The sequence below is a fragment of the Neoarius graeffei genome, chromosome 17 (genome assembly GCF_027579695.1).
Source record: "Neoarius graeffei isolate fNeoGra1 chromosome 17, fNeoGra1.pri, whole genome shotgun sequence".
Lineage (NCBI taxonomy): Eukaryota > Metazoa > Chordata > Actinopteri > Siluriformes > Ariidae > Neoarius > Neoarius graeffei.
In genome coordinates, this window is record NC_083585.1 from 68,587,732 (window position 1) to 68,602,653 (window position 14,922).

The following is a 14,922-nucleotide window of genomic DNA, read 5'->3' on the forward strand; positions in this document are numbered from 1 at the left end:
CTAATTACGTCTGTGTGTGTGGTGACCACTTTATATCTGGTAAGAGTTCATTGCTAATTAAAGCTGTGTTTTCTGCTGATTAAATTGAAATGTTGAGCTTTAGCATGAACACTCTGCTTTTCACCTTGCAGGAGCTCCGGCAAACCTACAGTACGCAATAAAACCAATCCAGATCGGGCACCAACACTCACATTAGGACACGATAAGATCAAGACGAAAAATCATCTCGCAGTATCAAGAAGCAACGGATAAATGAAAGATCTGCCAAGAAAGCCAGATTAGAAGCAGCACAAGAAACCTTAGTGAGTTTGGATACACAAGGAGAACAATGTGGGTCAGCGTTGCCAGGTGAGATATTAGCGATGCTGTTCCAGTAACCCAGTAACTTTGGTTTATTTATGCCTGTTTTTATGCCTCCGCCACCGTAATTTTTTTGTAGAACGAGAGAGTTCACAGTATCAGGGGATTCAATCGGTGGTAATGAGGCTAAATGCAATGTATAATCGGACGGCTTTAACATATACAGTTATTGCTGGGGGCGGCACGGTGGTGTAGTGGTTAGCGCTGTCGCCTCACAGCAAGAAGGTCCTGGGTTCGAGCCCCGTGGCCGGCGAGGGCCTTTCTGTGTGGAGTTTGCATGTTCTCCCCGTGTCCGCGTGGGTTTCCTCCGGGTGCTCCGGTTTCCCCCACAGTCCAAAGACATGCAGGTTAGGTTAACTGGTGACTCTAAATTGAGCGTAGGTGTGAATGTGAGTGTGAATGGTTGTCTGTGTCTATGTGTCAGCCCTGTGATGACCTGGCGACTTGTCCAGGGTGTACCCCGCCTTTCGCCCATAGTCAGCTGGGATAGGCTCCAGCTCGCCTGCGACCCTGTAGAAGGATAAAGCGGCTACAGATAATGAGATGAGATGAGTTACTGCTGGCGCGAGACAGCATTTTGGATTTGTAGATCATCCAGCATGGTGGCGGACGATGTGGTTGCACACGGAGAAGAGTCATCCAAGCAAACAGTTAACAGCGTAGCTTCTTTAGCAGAGGAAGTAGAAGTATTTTAAATAAGTGCATTGAAGAAAAGAGACTGTTAGAATAAGTGGTGTTTATTTTACATTTCTTTTTGTTATTAAAACCTCCCGCACAGTAGGTGGCGATAACGAGCCGGAAAGTTGCCATGCCAACCAACACAAAGAAGAAGCAGCAGCACTGCATTAGTGTTTATTAGCCAGCTGCTTTTCTCGCAGCTAATGGTCCTCGTTTCTGCATAAAAATATTTCTGAAACAGTTTCACACACAAAAAGATGTGATCGAGTGAAATCTCGGAACCAGTTAATGTTTGAGTTCTGCTTTAAAAACCCAGGTGAGTTAAACCGAACCGCGCTAGCTGAGCTGCTCGGCTAACGATCTGTGGCTGAATCCTAAACGGAGTTCTGCTTCCTTTTTAAGTGCACTACCGAGGCTGTGAAGTAACAATATCTCCGCCATGTTGAGTGCACTGGATAGCCAAGTGGGAGGCGTTTGGGATTCAGCCTTAATAAATGAAAGCTGAATTCCAGCGAATATATTTATTACTGTTTTTGCATTGTTTTTTTTTTTTGTGAACAGTTTGAATGGATTACTAACAGGTGCTGCTGAGTTAGTAATTTTAGTTAATTACTGTTTATTGTTATATTCAAAACAAACTCAACATTTCATTCAAATGTGTGTGTGTGTGTGTGTGTATATATATATATATATATATATATATATATATATATATATATATATATATATATTCAAAACAAACTCAACGTGTGTGTATGTATGTGTACACTCCCCGGCCACTTTAATAGGAACGTGTTGTTGATTGTAAGATCGCTGTTCTTGGCTGCAGGAGCGGAACCCAGTGTGTTCTTCTGCTGTTGCTTTTCTGTTGCTGAGATGCTTTTCTGCTCACCACGGTTGTAAAGAGTGATTATATGAGTTACTATATCCTTCCTGGCAGAACATCTCCAACCAATCTGTCCATTTCCCTCTGACCCTCTCTTATCAACAAGGCGTTTCTTCTTCCAGTACTAGACGCTGTCAATCTTGACCATTATGTCTAGGCGTGAACTAGTGTTTGTTTCCAGCCACAGAACTCTCACTCACTCACTCACTGGCTTTTTTTTTCTTTTGCACCGTTCTCTATAAACTCTAGAGACCGTTGTGTGAAAACCCCAGGAGATCAGCAGCTTCTGAAATACTCAAACCAGTCCATCTGTAGGAACATGATCAGTGCTGCAATAATGTGCTCCACCCCAAAGTTGATTATTTTGATATCACAGCTCTTTGCCAGCATTGTGAAATGTCTCCGAAACTTCTTTCCTTCCATCCGTCCATCCATTATCTGTAGCCGCTTTATCCTGTTCTACAGGGTCGCAGGTGAGCTGGATCCTATCTCAGCTGACTCTGGATGAGAGGCAGGGTTCACCCTGGACAAGTCGCCAGGTCATCACAGGGCTGACACATAACCATTCACACCTACGCTCAATTTAGAGTCACCAGTTAACCTAACCTGCATGTCTTTGGACTGTGGGGGAAACCGGAGCACCCAGAGGAAACCCACGCGGACACGGGGAGAACATGCAAACTCCGCACAGAAAGGCCCTCGCCGGCCACGGGGCTCAAACCTGGACCTTCTTGCTGTGAGGCGACAGCGCTAACCACTACACCACCGTGCTGCTGTCTCCAAAACTTGTTAGTTCCTTTTCTCACTTGTTATTGCAGCTGTACCTGTCACACCAGCCTCACTTTATTTTCTCTCTCTCAGTAGTCAATAAGCTGAAAAATTCAGTTTGTCATGTTGGTGATAAACCACAAAAAAGCGTAAACTCCTCTGTCCTGGAGATGTTTGAAAACATTGTTACAGCTGATTGTTACAAAGCACTTACACTGGAGACTCCTTCCAGAAAACTTCACCATATCAGTGATTGCATATTTTTAATCTGTGGATAGGAACGACATCGCATTAGAACGAGCCCCTTTGATGTGCAGTTTTGCTACAGTCAGAGCTGCTGTTATAGAGAATTAATCAACACCTTCTGACCAATCACATTCAAGAATTCAACAGGGTGGTGGTGTAAGTAGTAATTTATAGTAATCTGTAACTTTAAAGCAAGACAGACTTTTGATTTCATAAAATCGGTGAAATTTAGTTCCGTCTGAAATGTGGTGATTGTGATCTGTTTATTTCTGTAATATCTCACAAAATATCAGGCCATTCTGTGGCTGGGAAGTTATTTAATTTGAGGGGATTAAAGCAAATAATGTGCATGAAATCGCTCGCTTGGCGCAGTCAAGCAGACAGAGGAAGTCCGTGTGCGCATGCGCAGGTTTACCTTCTTCTTCTTTTGGGTTTTACGGCAGCTGGCATCCACAGTGTTGCATTACTGCCATCTACAGGTTTCCCTTTGAGCGTGCACTGACAGTTCCATCATTCTGTCGCTAAACGAACAGCTGATCACACTGAGGTGCTCGCTGAGCGCCCATATTTATTAGTTTGGTCCTGTGTTTCCTTTCCTTCGTATAGAACATAACATCTTTTCTTCTCTCTTTCTTTCCGTTACTGTAGTCGCTCTTTCACGTTTCATTCGCACACTCACGTCCTCCATTTTTCTCTCCTGTTTCAAATTTGTATCCCACAATGCCTTGCGTGAACGGGGAAAGCCCACCACGTGATGCATGACGTAGTATCTTGAATTGGGTCATGGTGAAGCAGGAAAAAATAGCAGAGAATTTAGGGCCACGTGAAGATGATAAATTCATTAATTGTTCTGTTTTAAAAAAAAAACTAATAAAATTGGAAGTCTATGATTTGAATTCAGTAGCTTTCGGTCACTAAACGAAAATAATTGGGTGGCGGGGAAAATTCTTTTTCTGACCCACGCTTGAAAAATCTGAAAGGCAGTTGAGCTTTAAGGCTTCATATGTTGTATTTTCAGAATTTAAAATTTTTTCATTTTTCAAATTGTCAGAAGTTATTAAAATGCTTTAGTAAAAGTTATTCGCAGACACAGTGAGTATCATCATTATCAGTAGTCTGTGGGCTCAAAAATCCTGTTGATGCTTCATTTTCTGACACTGTTCTCAGTCTTGTGCAGTCTCCGTCATCTGCTGAAGGTTTTAGAGACGTGTGATTAGGTTAACATGGGGTGGCCTTGGACTGAAGTGCCCTTGAGCAAGGCACCTAACCCCCACCTGCTCCCCGGGCGCTGTTAGCATGGCTGCCCACTGCTCTGGGTGTGTGTGTGTGTGTGTGTGTGTGCTCATTGCTCGCACGTGTGTGTTTGCTAATTCAGATGGGTTAAATGCAGAGGACAAATTTCACTGTGCTTGAGTGTGCATGTGACCAATAAAGGCTGCTTCTTCATCATGTTTGTCTATTGCGACGCCATCAATCCATGCACATCTCAGCCCGCCCCTTTTTGTTGCGTCCATCGGCCGTATCAAGCACAATTATCTTCAACAACCGGTTGTCCTTAATTCTACACGTGTCCAAATAAACAGCCGAACTTTCCTCCTCTTGATAGTTCTCACATCATCTTCATCTTCCAGGTGCACACGCTGCCTGATCTTTTTGTCGTCACATAATGGAATCACTTCATATCAAGTAACCTTCTCTAACACTTCATCTCAAATGCTTTCAGTCTTTGCTCATCCTCTTTCTTCAGCTTCCAAGTTTTGGAGGCATATAGCAACATGCTGAAAACACAAACACGTAGCAGTTGTAGCATCGTCCGTAGACTCCGTTCACCAGCATTCCACAGCTTGTTCCACACCACATGCCTTCCTGATCCTCCAGCGAATTTCCTTGCTGCAGTCACCATCCCATGTGATTGGGCTACCAGGATACTGAAACTCGTTTATGTTTTCTAGATGTACACCATTCACAAGTCCAATGTCCTGGAGCCTCATGTACAAAGTATGTACGTCACTTTCTGCGCAAACATTCGTATGTACAAAGATTGACTTGGCGTGGAAAAGTGCGGTACTCTACGCAAACCTCATGGCTGGTGTACGCACATTTCTGGTGCATCTTGGTACTTGGCGACACTTAGAGGCAGAGCAACGCAACTACATTTAGGCCTACTCGGTCAAGAGTCATGACATGGCGATAAGAGGCATCCAAAAATGCATTGGAACATCAGGATGCGTGAATTGAAATGTATGTCAGTCATACGACGTTGTCGAGACACATAATGCGAGACTGTTGGGTAAATGCCAACAGATCCATCAACCATCCCTTCCATATTGTAATTATGGGAAATGAGAAACCCCAGCAATATCATTTCGATATTATTCCCATTGACTATTGGTTAATTAATTAAATTAAAGAATGCACATGCAGGACCATGCATTGCAGCTAGCTTAATAGATCTTCCTCGCGCATTTGCCGCGAGGTGTCAGACTGAAATATTATTAGTTGATGTTGCGTGGGGTAGCCTTATCACATAATTACCAAGATCAATATATGAAACGATTTCCAAGTGCGTACAAATCAGACACAACCACGGTGTGTGGCGTGTTACACAATGTGGCGCAGCGGCACGGCGTGCCAATAATGGAGCGAGACCTGCCGGAGGACCCAGACCCTGGGCCTCACAACGAGGTGCCACAGCGACATGGCATACAAACCCGGCAGCGCTTAATAGCCACAATGTGAAAAGGTAAGGGCAGACGGGACACCATTAATTTTTTAAGATATTCTTTTAATGTGTTATTCAGTTCCTTCAATTCCTCGCGGATTCCCTCGAGGTTGTCGTTAATCGCCTCTATCCCCTTTAAAATTTCCCCCTGCGACTCAAGGACCACGTGCGTCAGCACCCGGCCTGTGGACCCGGCGACAGGGGCAGGCGGTGGAGAAGGGGGGCAGGTGACAGTGACGCTGGATCTGCTCGGCTGGGGGTCCTCTTCCTGCTCGGGTGGGATGGACTGGGGGCCTCCTGTTGTTCCCTGGCACCCTGCTAGAATACATTTGTCATTAAAATCCTATTGTGGAAAATATGTGCACGTTTTATTTCTGGTTACATGTGGCTAGGAATATTGGGCCTACTAAGAGAGGAAGACATTTCCTCAAATACAGGATGTCCCTGAAAAAATGTACACATTAGAGCACTAAAGGTGTTTTTTCAAAACCCATGTAACTCAAATAGACACTCATTGTGGCGCAGGCACTGCGGACGATGCGAATCATACCGTTATCTTGGTATAGGCTACATTCACATTCAGTGGCATACAATCAGTGACCGTTGCATGTCTCATAGCATACACTTTGAACATCACTTTAATTGGAGGTGACAGAACAATTAAGTGATGTATGTGAATTCTATTACACTGTGCTAAAGGCAGGGATTAACGCGAATAAATGTTAATGTTAAATGTTAATAATAAATGTTAAATGTTAATTTGATTAACGTGAGATTTCTAACATTTAATTAACATTAACGTGTTAGTAAAAGTTGCCATGTCTTTTACCTAACGCGGGCCTTACTGCAGGTCTATTTATACTAATTAACATATTCAGTGTGGAATAATCGAGGGAGGGGGCGGGGAACGGGGCTCGTGCATGTGCGCCGAATTCCACGTTGATTGGGATGTACAACAGGAGAGTGCGTGGAAACCTTTGTACGCACTGATTGATACATCCGGATTTTTTTGGTCGTACGCAAATTTCCCGATTTTGACGTGCGCACATATTTAGTGGGAAATCCACGCAGGTCTTTGTATATGAGGCCCCTGGTGTCCCATCACCAGCGTTTTTACGTTCTTTAAGTTGACCTCAACTTGAGCACAATAATATGTCTAAAGAAATGTTTCCTGTATTTGTGAGTGCAAATATGTATCATCTTGCTGGGTTTACAACAATCTCAATAGATTTTCAAAGAAGCATAATGAAGTTTTGAAGTATAAGCAGTAGATTGGCAAAGACGAGGACAAACAGGTTCTGGTTATACTCGAGTACGCTGTCTGATTTTGGAAAGGGGAAAAAAAACAACCACAGTGAACTGTTTTGGAGCTGAAAGTGTCTGATCTTATTCCTGATCTTGTTGAAAAGAGCTGGAATTCCCCTCACTGTGTTGTTCTCTCACAGCTTCTTTAAGTTACAGGACTGTGTAAGTGTCATAGGGAACATAATTTTTTACACAATTTTTTTTTATTTCTGAGATGTTTGTTTTATTGGGTCAGTAAAAAAAAAAAAAGGAACAGAAGCAGGTGAGACACTCAAAACCTTCAAGAAAAACTGTGACGCATTCTCCAAGATGTTTGAAAAACATAATTGCAAATACTCTCATAAAACTGCAAAGTACGTGAGAATAATTGAAGCAAACGATTGTCAGGCGAAATGTTGTCTTTTAGTTTAGTGCTGTTTATAGAAGTTTGTAGCAATTCCTGATGTGGGTGGAGCACAGAAGCATGGCAGGTGAGAGTCGATGTTAGCCAAACCACTTTATTTAGCTTTTCAGCTTTCTTTCTCACTCACTCATTCACTCACACATGCGTTGTGGTCGGGGAGAGAGCTCCTGTTCTCTGCTCTCTCTCTCTCTCTCTCTCTCTCCTTTTATGCTCCCTCCCTGGAACAAACACACACGCGTTAATTGACAGCAGGTGGAATGACTTAGTCACTTGCCTTCCCCGACCCCGCCCTCCATTCACAGACTGCTGCTTGTCCACGCCCCCGCTGCCACATACCCCCACCGCCTGACTCAGGCTGGGGAGCCGTCTGAAGCTGACTCTCCTGACGGGACAGGAAGTCCGCCACCACCATCTGCACCCCCGGCCTGTGGATCACCTTGAACTTAAATGGCTGGAGGGCGAGATACCAACGGGTGATCCACGCATTGGCATCCTTCATGCGGTGGAGCCACTGGAGGGGCACATGGTCCGAACAGAGAGTGAAAGACTTAGACAAAACTTTAAGGGCGCCCCAGCAGGTAGTATTGAAGGGCGAGGACCACCCACTTGATGGCGAGACACTCCTTCTCAATTGTATTGTACCTGCTTTCATGCATTGAGAGTATCCGGCTGATGTACAGCACGGGGCGCTCATCGCCCTCCACCTCCTGGGACAAAACGGCCTCCAGCCATTTGTCCGATGCATCAGTCTGCAAAATAAAGGGGAGAGAGAACTCAGGGGAGTGTAAAAGTGGCCCCCCACACAGTGTAGCTTTTACCTCAGAGAAGGCCTGTTGGCACTGCTCCGTCCACTGGACCGGATCTGGAGCCCCCTTCTAAGTGAGATCGGTTAGTGGGCAGGTGATGTCCGAATAATTAGGTATAAACCTACGATAATAGCTGGCCAGCCCCAAGAACCATCTCACCTCCTTTTAAGTCTTGAGCCTCGGGCAGGCCGCAATCGCTGTGGTCTTGTTAATTTGGCGACGCACCTGCCCATGGCCCAAGTGGAACCCCAGATACCGTACTTCCACCCGCCCAATCGCACACTTCTTCGGGTTGGCTGTGAGACCCGCTCGCCTCAGCGACCTAAGGATGGCCCTCAGATGTTGGAGGTGCCTCGGCCAGTCATTACCATAGATAATGATGTCGTCGAGGTAGGCGGCCGCATAGGTGGCGTGGGGGTGGAGGACCTTATCCATCGCCCTATCGGAGGAGGACCCTATCCATCTAACAATTGCACACTTTTTTTTGGGGGTTAGCTGTGAGGCCTGCTCGCCTCAGCAACTTTAGAACGGCCCTCAGTTGTTCCAGGTGCCGCGGCCAATCATTACTGTAAATTATAATGTCATCTAGATAGGCGGCCACATAGGCAGCATGAGGGCGGAGGACCCTGTCCTTAAGCCGCTGGAACGTAGCGGGCACCCCAAGCAACCCAAAAGGGAATGTGACAAATTGGTGTAATCCAAACGGTGTGGAAAAGGCAGTTTTTTTTCTCGGGATAGTGGAGTCAAGGGGATCTGCCAATATCCCAGCAGCACCTAACCGATCAAGCCAACTCCTCAATGCGAGGCATTGGGTATGCGTCAAATTTAGACACCGCGTTGACCTTTCTATAGTCCACACAGAACTGGACTGACCTGTCGGTCTTGGGAACCAGGACCACTGGGCTGCTCCAGTCACTGTGGGACTCCTCGATTATGCCCATTTTGAGCATGGCCTTGAGTTTGTCCCAAACCACCTTTTTCTTGTGTTCAGGCAAGCGGTAAGGGTGACTACACACTACCACCCCTGGGGGCGTTTCGATGTGGTGTTTTTATGAGGTGGGTACTACCAAGAAGGGGCGAGAGCACGTTGGAAAATTCCTTCTGCAACTTGGCTACCTCTGTGAGTTGGGCCGGCAAGAGGTGGTCTCCACAAGGGACCGGAGTGGTCAGAGATGTTATCTTTTTTTACCTCCGGCCCCAGCTCCGCCTTCTCTGGGACTACCGATGCCAACTCCATGGGAACCCCCTCATTCCAGCGTTTTAAAAGGTTGAGGTGGTAGACTTGCAGTGCCCCGCCCCATCTGTTTGCTTCACCTCATAGTTGGTGTCCCTGACTCGCTGTGTGACCTCGAAGGGCCCTTGCCACTTGGTGACTAATTTAGAACTCGACGTGGGCAATCATATGAGCACTTTGTCTCCTGGCATGAACTTCTCTCTAAGGCACGTGCCCCTGTCATATAGCCGGCTTTGATGTTCTCGTGCCTGCTGCAAATTCTCCTGGGTTAGGTGCGTGAGGGTGTGGAGTTTTGCATGCAGGTCAAGAACGTACTGGATTTCATTTTTACTAGGTGAAGGTCCCTCCTCCCAGTTTTCCCGCAGCACATCCAGAATGCCACGCAGCTTACGTTCATATAATAATTCAAAGGGAGAAAACCCCGTGGAGGCTTGCGGGACCTCTTGTACTGCGAATAATAGGGGCCCGAGCCACTTATCCCAATTACACGCATCTTCACTTACGAATTTCCGGATTATGTTTGAGTGTTTGGTTAAATCGCTCTACTAAGCCATCTGTTTGTGGGTGATAGACACTGGTGCGGATAGACTTAATCCCCAGTAACCCATACAGCTCACGTGGTGTGCGTGACATAAATGAAGTGCCTTGGCCTGTCAGGATTTCTTTCGGAATCCCGACGTGGGAGATAAAGCGGAAGAGTGCTTCTGCAATACTGCGTGCTGAGATATTGTGGAGAGGCACTCCTTCTGGATATCGCGTTGCATAGTCCACTAGAACTAAAATAAAGCGGTATCCCCGTGCTGACCGATCTAATGGCCTGACGAGATCCATCCCAATTTGCTCAAACTGGGACTCGATTAGAGGAAGAGGGCACAACGGCGCCTTTGGAGTGGCTGCAAGATTTACCAATTGGCATTCACGGCATGCCTCACACCATCGACGGACATCCCCGCGAATCCCTGGCCAATAGAACCAGGCCATTATTCGGGCTAGTGTTTTTGTCTTGCCCCAAGTGTCCAGCCATGGGATTAAAGTGAGCCACATGGAATACGAATTCCCTTTGGCTCTTTGGGATTAACAACTGGGTTACTCATTCCTTAGTTTGAGTGTCCTGCGTCACTTGGTACAATCTATCTTTAATAATGGCAAAATAGGGGAAGGTCAGTGCCGCACTTGGCTGAAGAGTTTGACCATTGATTACTCTCACTTGGTCAAACGCATGCCGCAGAGTCTTATCTTGCGACTGCTCTAACAGGAAATCCCCAAGGGAATCCCTGAGAGAGGGAGGAGGAGCAGGCTGCTCCTCACTCTGACGCGGTGTTGACGTAGATGGCTCTGTGACAGCTTCTCCCGCCAATGCCACACCGGGATCTTCCCATGACCTACTAGGGCAGGACCCACTATGTGTTAAATATTCCATTAGTTTTTTAAATCCAGCCAATCAGTACCCAAAATCAACGAGTGGGTAAGACGGGGACTAACTGCCACCTTTATTCTATGCATTTGGCCCCAGAATAGAATATGGACGGACACTAAAGGGTAATGGTGAACATCCCCATGCGTGCACACTTTCACCGCTTGTGCTCCCCCCAATGCCTCACCTTGCACCAGGCATTGGTGAATTGAGGTCTGATTACAACTGGAATCCACCAAAGCGTGATATGTATCCCCTTGAATACTCACTGGTATGCGATATGCTCCAGCCCGATCGGGGGTGGTTTCTGGTGCATCGGGGATCCTGATTACAGCACCCACCTCCCTAGCGGAGCTCTGACTTTGGAGATGCTCCAACTCCCCGCCACGCCAGCACACCGGCCCAGGCTTTCCCTCTACACTGGTGTTATGGGTGTCCCTCACCTGAGGGGGAGACAACACAGACACAGAAGAGGGAGATGGGAGGACACCACAGGTGCAACGGGCCGGCTGGGGAGGAGCCAGTCGCCGTCTCCGTGGCAGGGGAATGGGGTGGAGAGGGGGACAAGAGACTGGGGAGGGAGAGAGAGAGAAGCGAAGCAAAGTGAGGGGAGACGTCTCATCTGCCTGCTGTCGGCGCCGCCTCCAGATGGTCCTCCACCAGCTCAGTGGCTTGTTCCAGCGATGCTGGGTGGTGACACTGGACCCATTCCGATGTTCCTTCCGGAAGTCGAGAGATAAACTGCTCCAGTGCCAGCAGATCGATGATCTGGTCAGCGTCGCAGTCTTCCGCCCTCAGCCACCGCCGGCAGGTGGCCCGGAGTTGCTGGCCGAATGCAAACGACCGGCTGACCTCCTCCGGTGCCAGCGTCCGGAAGCGCTGACGATGTTGCTCCGGGGAGTGGCCGAGCCGCTGTAGAATGGTTTTCTTTAGGTCAGCATAGACCAGTTGGCTGTCAGCAGGGAGCTGCGCCTCGCCAGTCAGGAGCGGGAGGAGGCGCGCTGTGCTTGCGGCCACCCCCACGCCTCAGCTGTTTGCTCGAAGAGCGTGAGGAACGCTTCCGGATCGTCTTGCGGTCCCATCTTCGTGAGGGTGGTGGCAGCGGTGGCCAACGGCCCTGCTGACGCGAGCAGGTGCCGGACCGGCTGGCGATCTTCCTGCTGGGCCAGCATCAAGGCTTCGAAGCGTTGCTGCTGCTCCTTCTGGAGGGTGATCAGCACTTGACGCTGGTTCTGCTGGGCAGTAGCGAGGGCAAGGAGGAGTTCTTCGAATGGGGAGGACTCCATGGGGTGGTTCCCTTCTGTGCTCCCGGGTTTCGGCACCACTGTAGCAATTCCTGATGTGGGTGGAGCACAGAAGCATGGCAGGCGAGAGTTGATGTTAGCTAAACCACTTTTTATTTAGCTTTTCAGCTTGCTTGCTTTCTTTCTCTCTCACTCACTCACACATGTGTTGTGGTCGGGGAGAGAGAGCTCCTTTTCTCTGCTCTCTCCTTTTATGCTCCATCCCTGTAAAACACGTATGCATGCATGCATGCATGCATGCATGCATGCATATATTAACAGGCCCGTTTCAAGCTATTTGGGAGCCCGAGGCAAAGGGGGATCTGGGGCCCATAATTATCCCCCCCTCGACGAAAGGCCTTATGGCCGCCTACCCACTGAAGACTTAATAAATAAACATCACACACATTGTAATCATTCTTACGATTTTTACTTAATAAATGAACTCTTTTTACATTATTATAAATAATTATCAAACCCAATTAAACACAAGAATAGACAAAATATATACACACACACACACACACACACACACACACACGTGTGTATCCCCGTCGGGGCAAAACATCATCCAGTAAGGGTCCTTAGGCAAGACCCCTCATGATATATCAGCCTACCTCAGGAATGAGTGAAGACATAACTGATAGTCATACCGGCTCAGACGTCGCCTGGGTCAACAAGGTCTGCATCAGTTGCTAGGGAACCAGGGCAAACTGATGAGAAATGGGCTACTGGAACAAGACATCGATGGATGAGGATAGAAAATACGGAATTGCTGGAATGCTACTATACAAGCAATCCCAGAGAGAGGGGATACATGCAGTGAATGTGGGACCATTGGATACTTCGAAACCCACAATCAAGGCTAACAAAGAAACCGCTATTAGCCCAGTGTTCCAACATCCGTAATCGAAATCTACTATCACAACTAGAGATTAATGAAATACAACAACGATGCTACGGCAAGGGGGAGCCAGGAAGACAGGTCAGCGGGGAGATGTCGTCATCCCCACAACCAGAGATTGGGTACCAAGCCCCAACAGCTAACAGCCTCAACACAAAAGCTGCTGACCTGAGAAGGAAGATCGTGACCCAACTGGAAACCTGGAGCCCCCGACGAATACCGAAGCTGAGTTGCCAAGTACCTTCAGAAGATCTACTAGTAGATGTGAATGCTGCTCTGAAGACAATCTCCACAAGAACCATCACTGAGACCAACAAGCTGATACACAGTACAGCAACAGTAATCATGGAGATGCTTGGACACAAGGTGGGCTCGGGACATAACAAACAGTATCCACCATGGAAGAGACGATTAGAGGCCAAGATAAAGGCAGCACGGAGAGAAGTTAGCCAGCTAGCTGAACTACAGAAAGGGAACATGGTGAATAAAGGGGCACCCAGGAAGTACAACTCACTCTCCATACCAGAGGCACTCGAAACTGCCAAACAGCGACTAACAGCTCTGGCCACCCGGTTGAAGAGATACACTAAGGAGGGAGAGGCCAGGAGAATAAACAAGCTGTTCTCCACTGAACCAGCCAAGGTGTACTCTCAGTGGCAGGGGAACAACAACCGGTCAGACCCACCAAGAGCTGAGGTGGAAAAATACTGGAAAGACATATGGGAAAGAAAGGCATCACACAACACCGATGCCCAATGGTTAGTGGACCTAAGAGCTGACCACAGCAACCTCCCAGAACAAGAACCAGTAACCATCTCAATGGCAGACGTCCAAGAAAGAGTGTCAAAGATGAAGAGCTGGACAGCACCAGGCCCCGATATGATCCATACGTACTGGCTGAAGAAGCTAACTGCACTCCATGAACGCCTAGCAGCGCAGATGAACCAGCTGCTGAGGGATGGGACCCACTCAGAATGGCTAACCCAAGGCAGGACAGTCCTAATCATGAAGGACCCCCAGAAGGGACCCATCCCATCCAACTACCGGCCAATTACCTGTCTCTGCACAACATGGAAGGCCCTGTCAGGCATCATTGCGGCAAAAATGAGTAAGCATGTGGCTCAATACATGAGCGAGGCACAGAAAGGAATTGGCAGTAACACTAGAGGAGCCAAGCACCAGCTACTGGTCGATAGAACAGTTGCCCAAGACTGTAAGAAGAGACAGACCAACCTGTGCACTGCCTGGATTGACTACAAGAAAGCCTACAACTCAATGCCACACACATGGATACTGGAATGTCTGGAACTGTATAAGATCAACAGGAACCTAAGGACCTTCATCCAGAACTCAATGGAAATGTGGAAGACAACCCTAGAGGCCAACTCAAAACCCATTGCCCAAGTCAACATCAAGTGCGGCATATACCAAGAAGATGCGCTATCACCACTGCTGTTCTGCATAGGCCTGAACCCCCTCAGTCAGATCATCACGAAGAGCGGCTACGGGTACCGATTCCGTAGTGGGGCAACAGTCAGCCACCTGCTCTACATGTTTGACATCAAGCTGTATGCCAGGAACGAGCGAGAAATAGACTCGCTGATCCACACCACCCGGATCTACAGCGATGACATAGGGATGTCATTCGGATTGGACAAGTGTGGCCGGATGGTCTCAAAGAGAGGCAAGATGATCCGGACTGAGGGGATTGACCTACCAGAGGGCAACATAGGTGATATCCAAGACAGCTACAAGTACCTTGGCATCCTACAGGCTAATGGAAACCATGAAGAGGCCACAAGACAAGGAAGTCAACCACAGCCAAATACCTCTAGAGAGTAAGGCAGGTCCTGAAAAGTCAGCTAAATGGTAAGAACAAGGTCCGAGCCATCAACATGTACGCACTACCAGTC

At 47.7% G+C, this 14,922-nt stretch overlaps 2 protein-coding genes across 2 annotated transcripts in view; one reads left to right on the top strand and one right to left on the bottom strand.

The window, feature by feature from the left end:
• Positions 1-14,922, bottom strand: part of LOC132864475 (NLR family CARD domain-containing protein 3-like) — a 1,256,659-nt gene that overhangs the window by 904,757 nt on the left and 336,980 nt on the right. The gene's annotated exons all lie outside the window — the stretch shown is intronic.
• Positions 1,193-14,922, top strand: part of LOC132864477 (zinc finger protein 271-like) — a 79,584-nt gene continuing 65,854 nt past the window's right edge. Inside the window, exon 1 of the mRNA XM_060897898.1 lies at positions 1,193-1,354. The gene's annotated coding sequence lies outside the window, so the exon portion shown is untranslated. The remainder of the gene's footprint in view (positions 1,355-14,922) is intronic.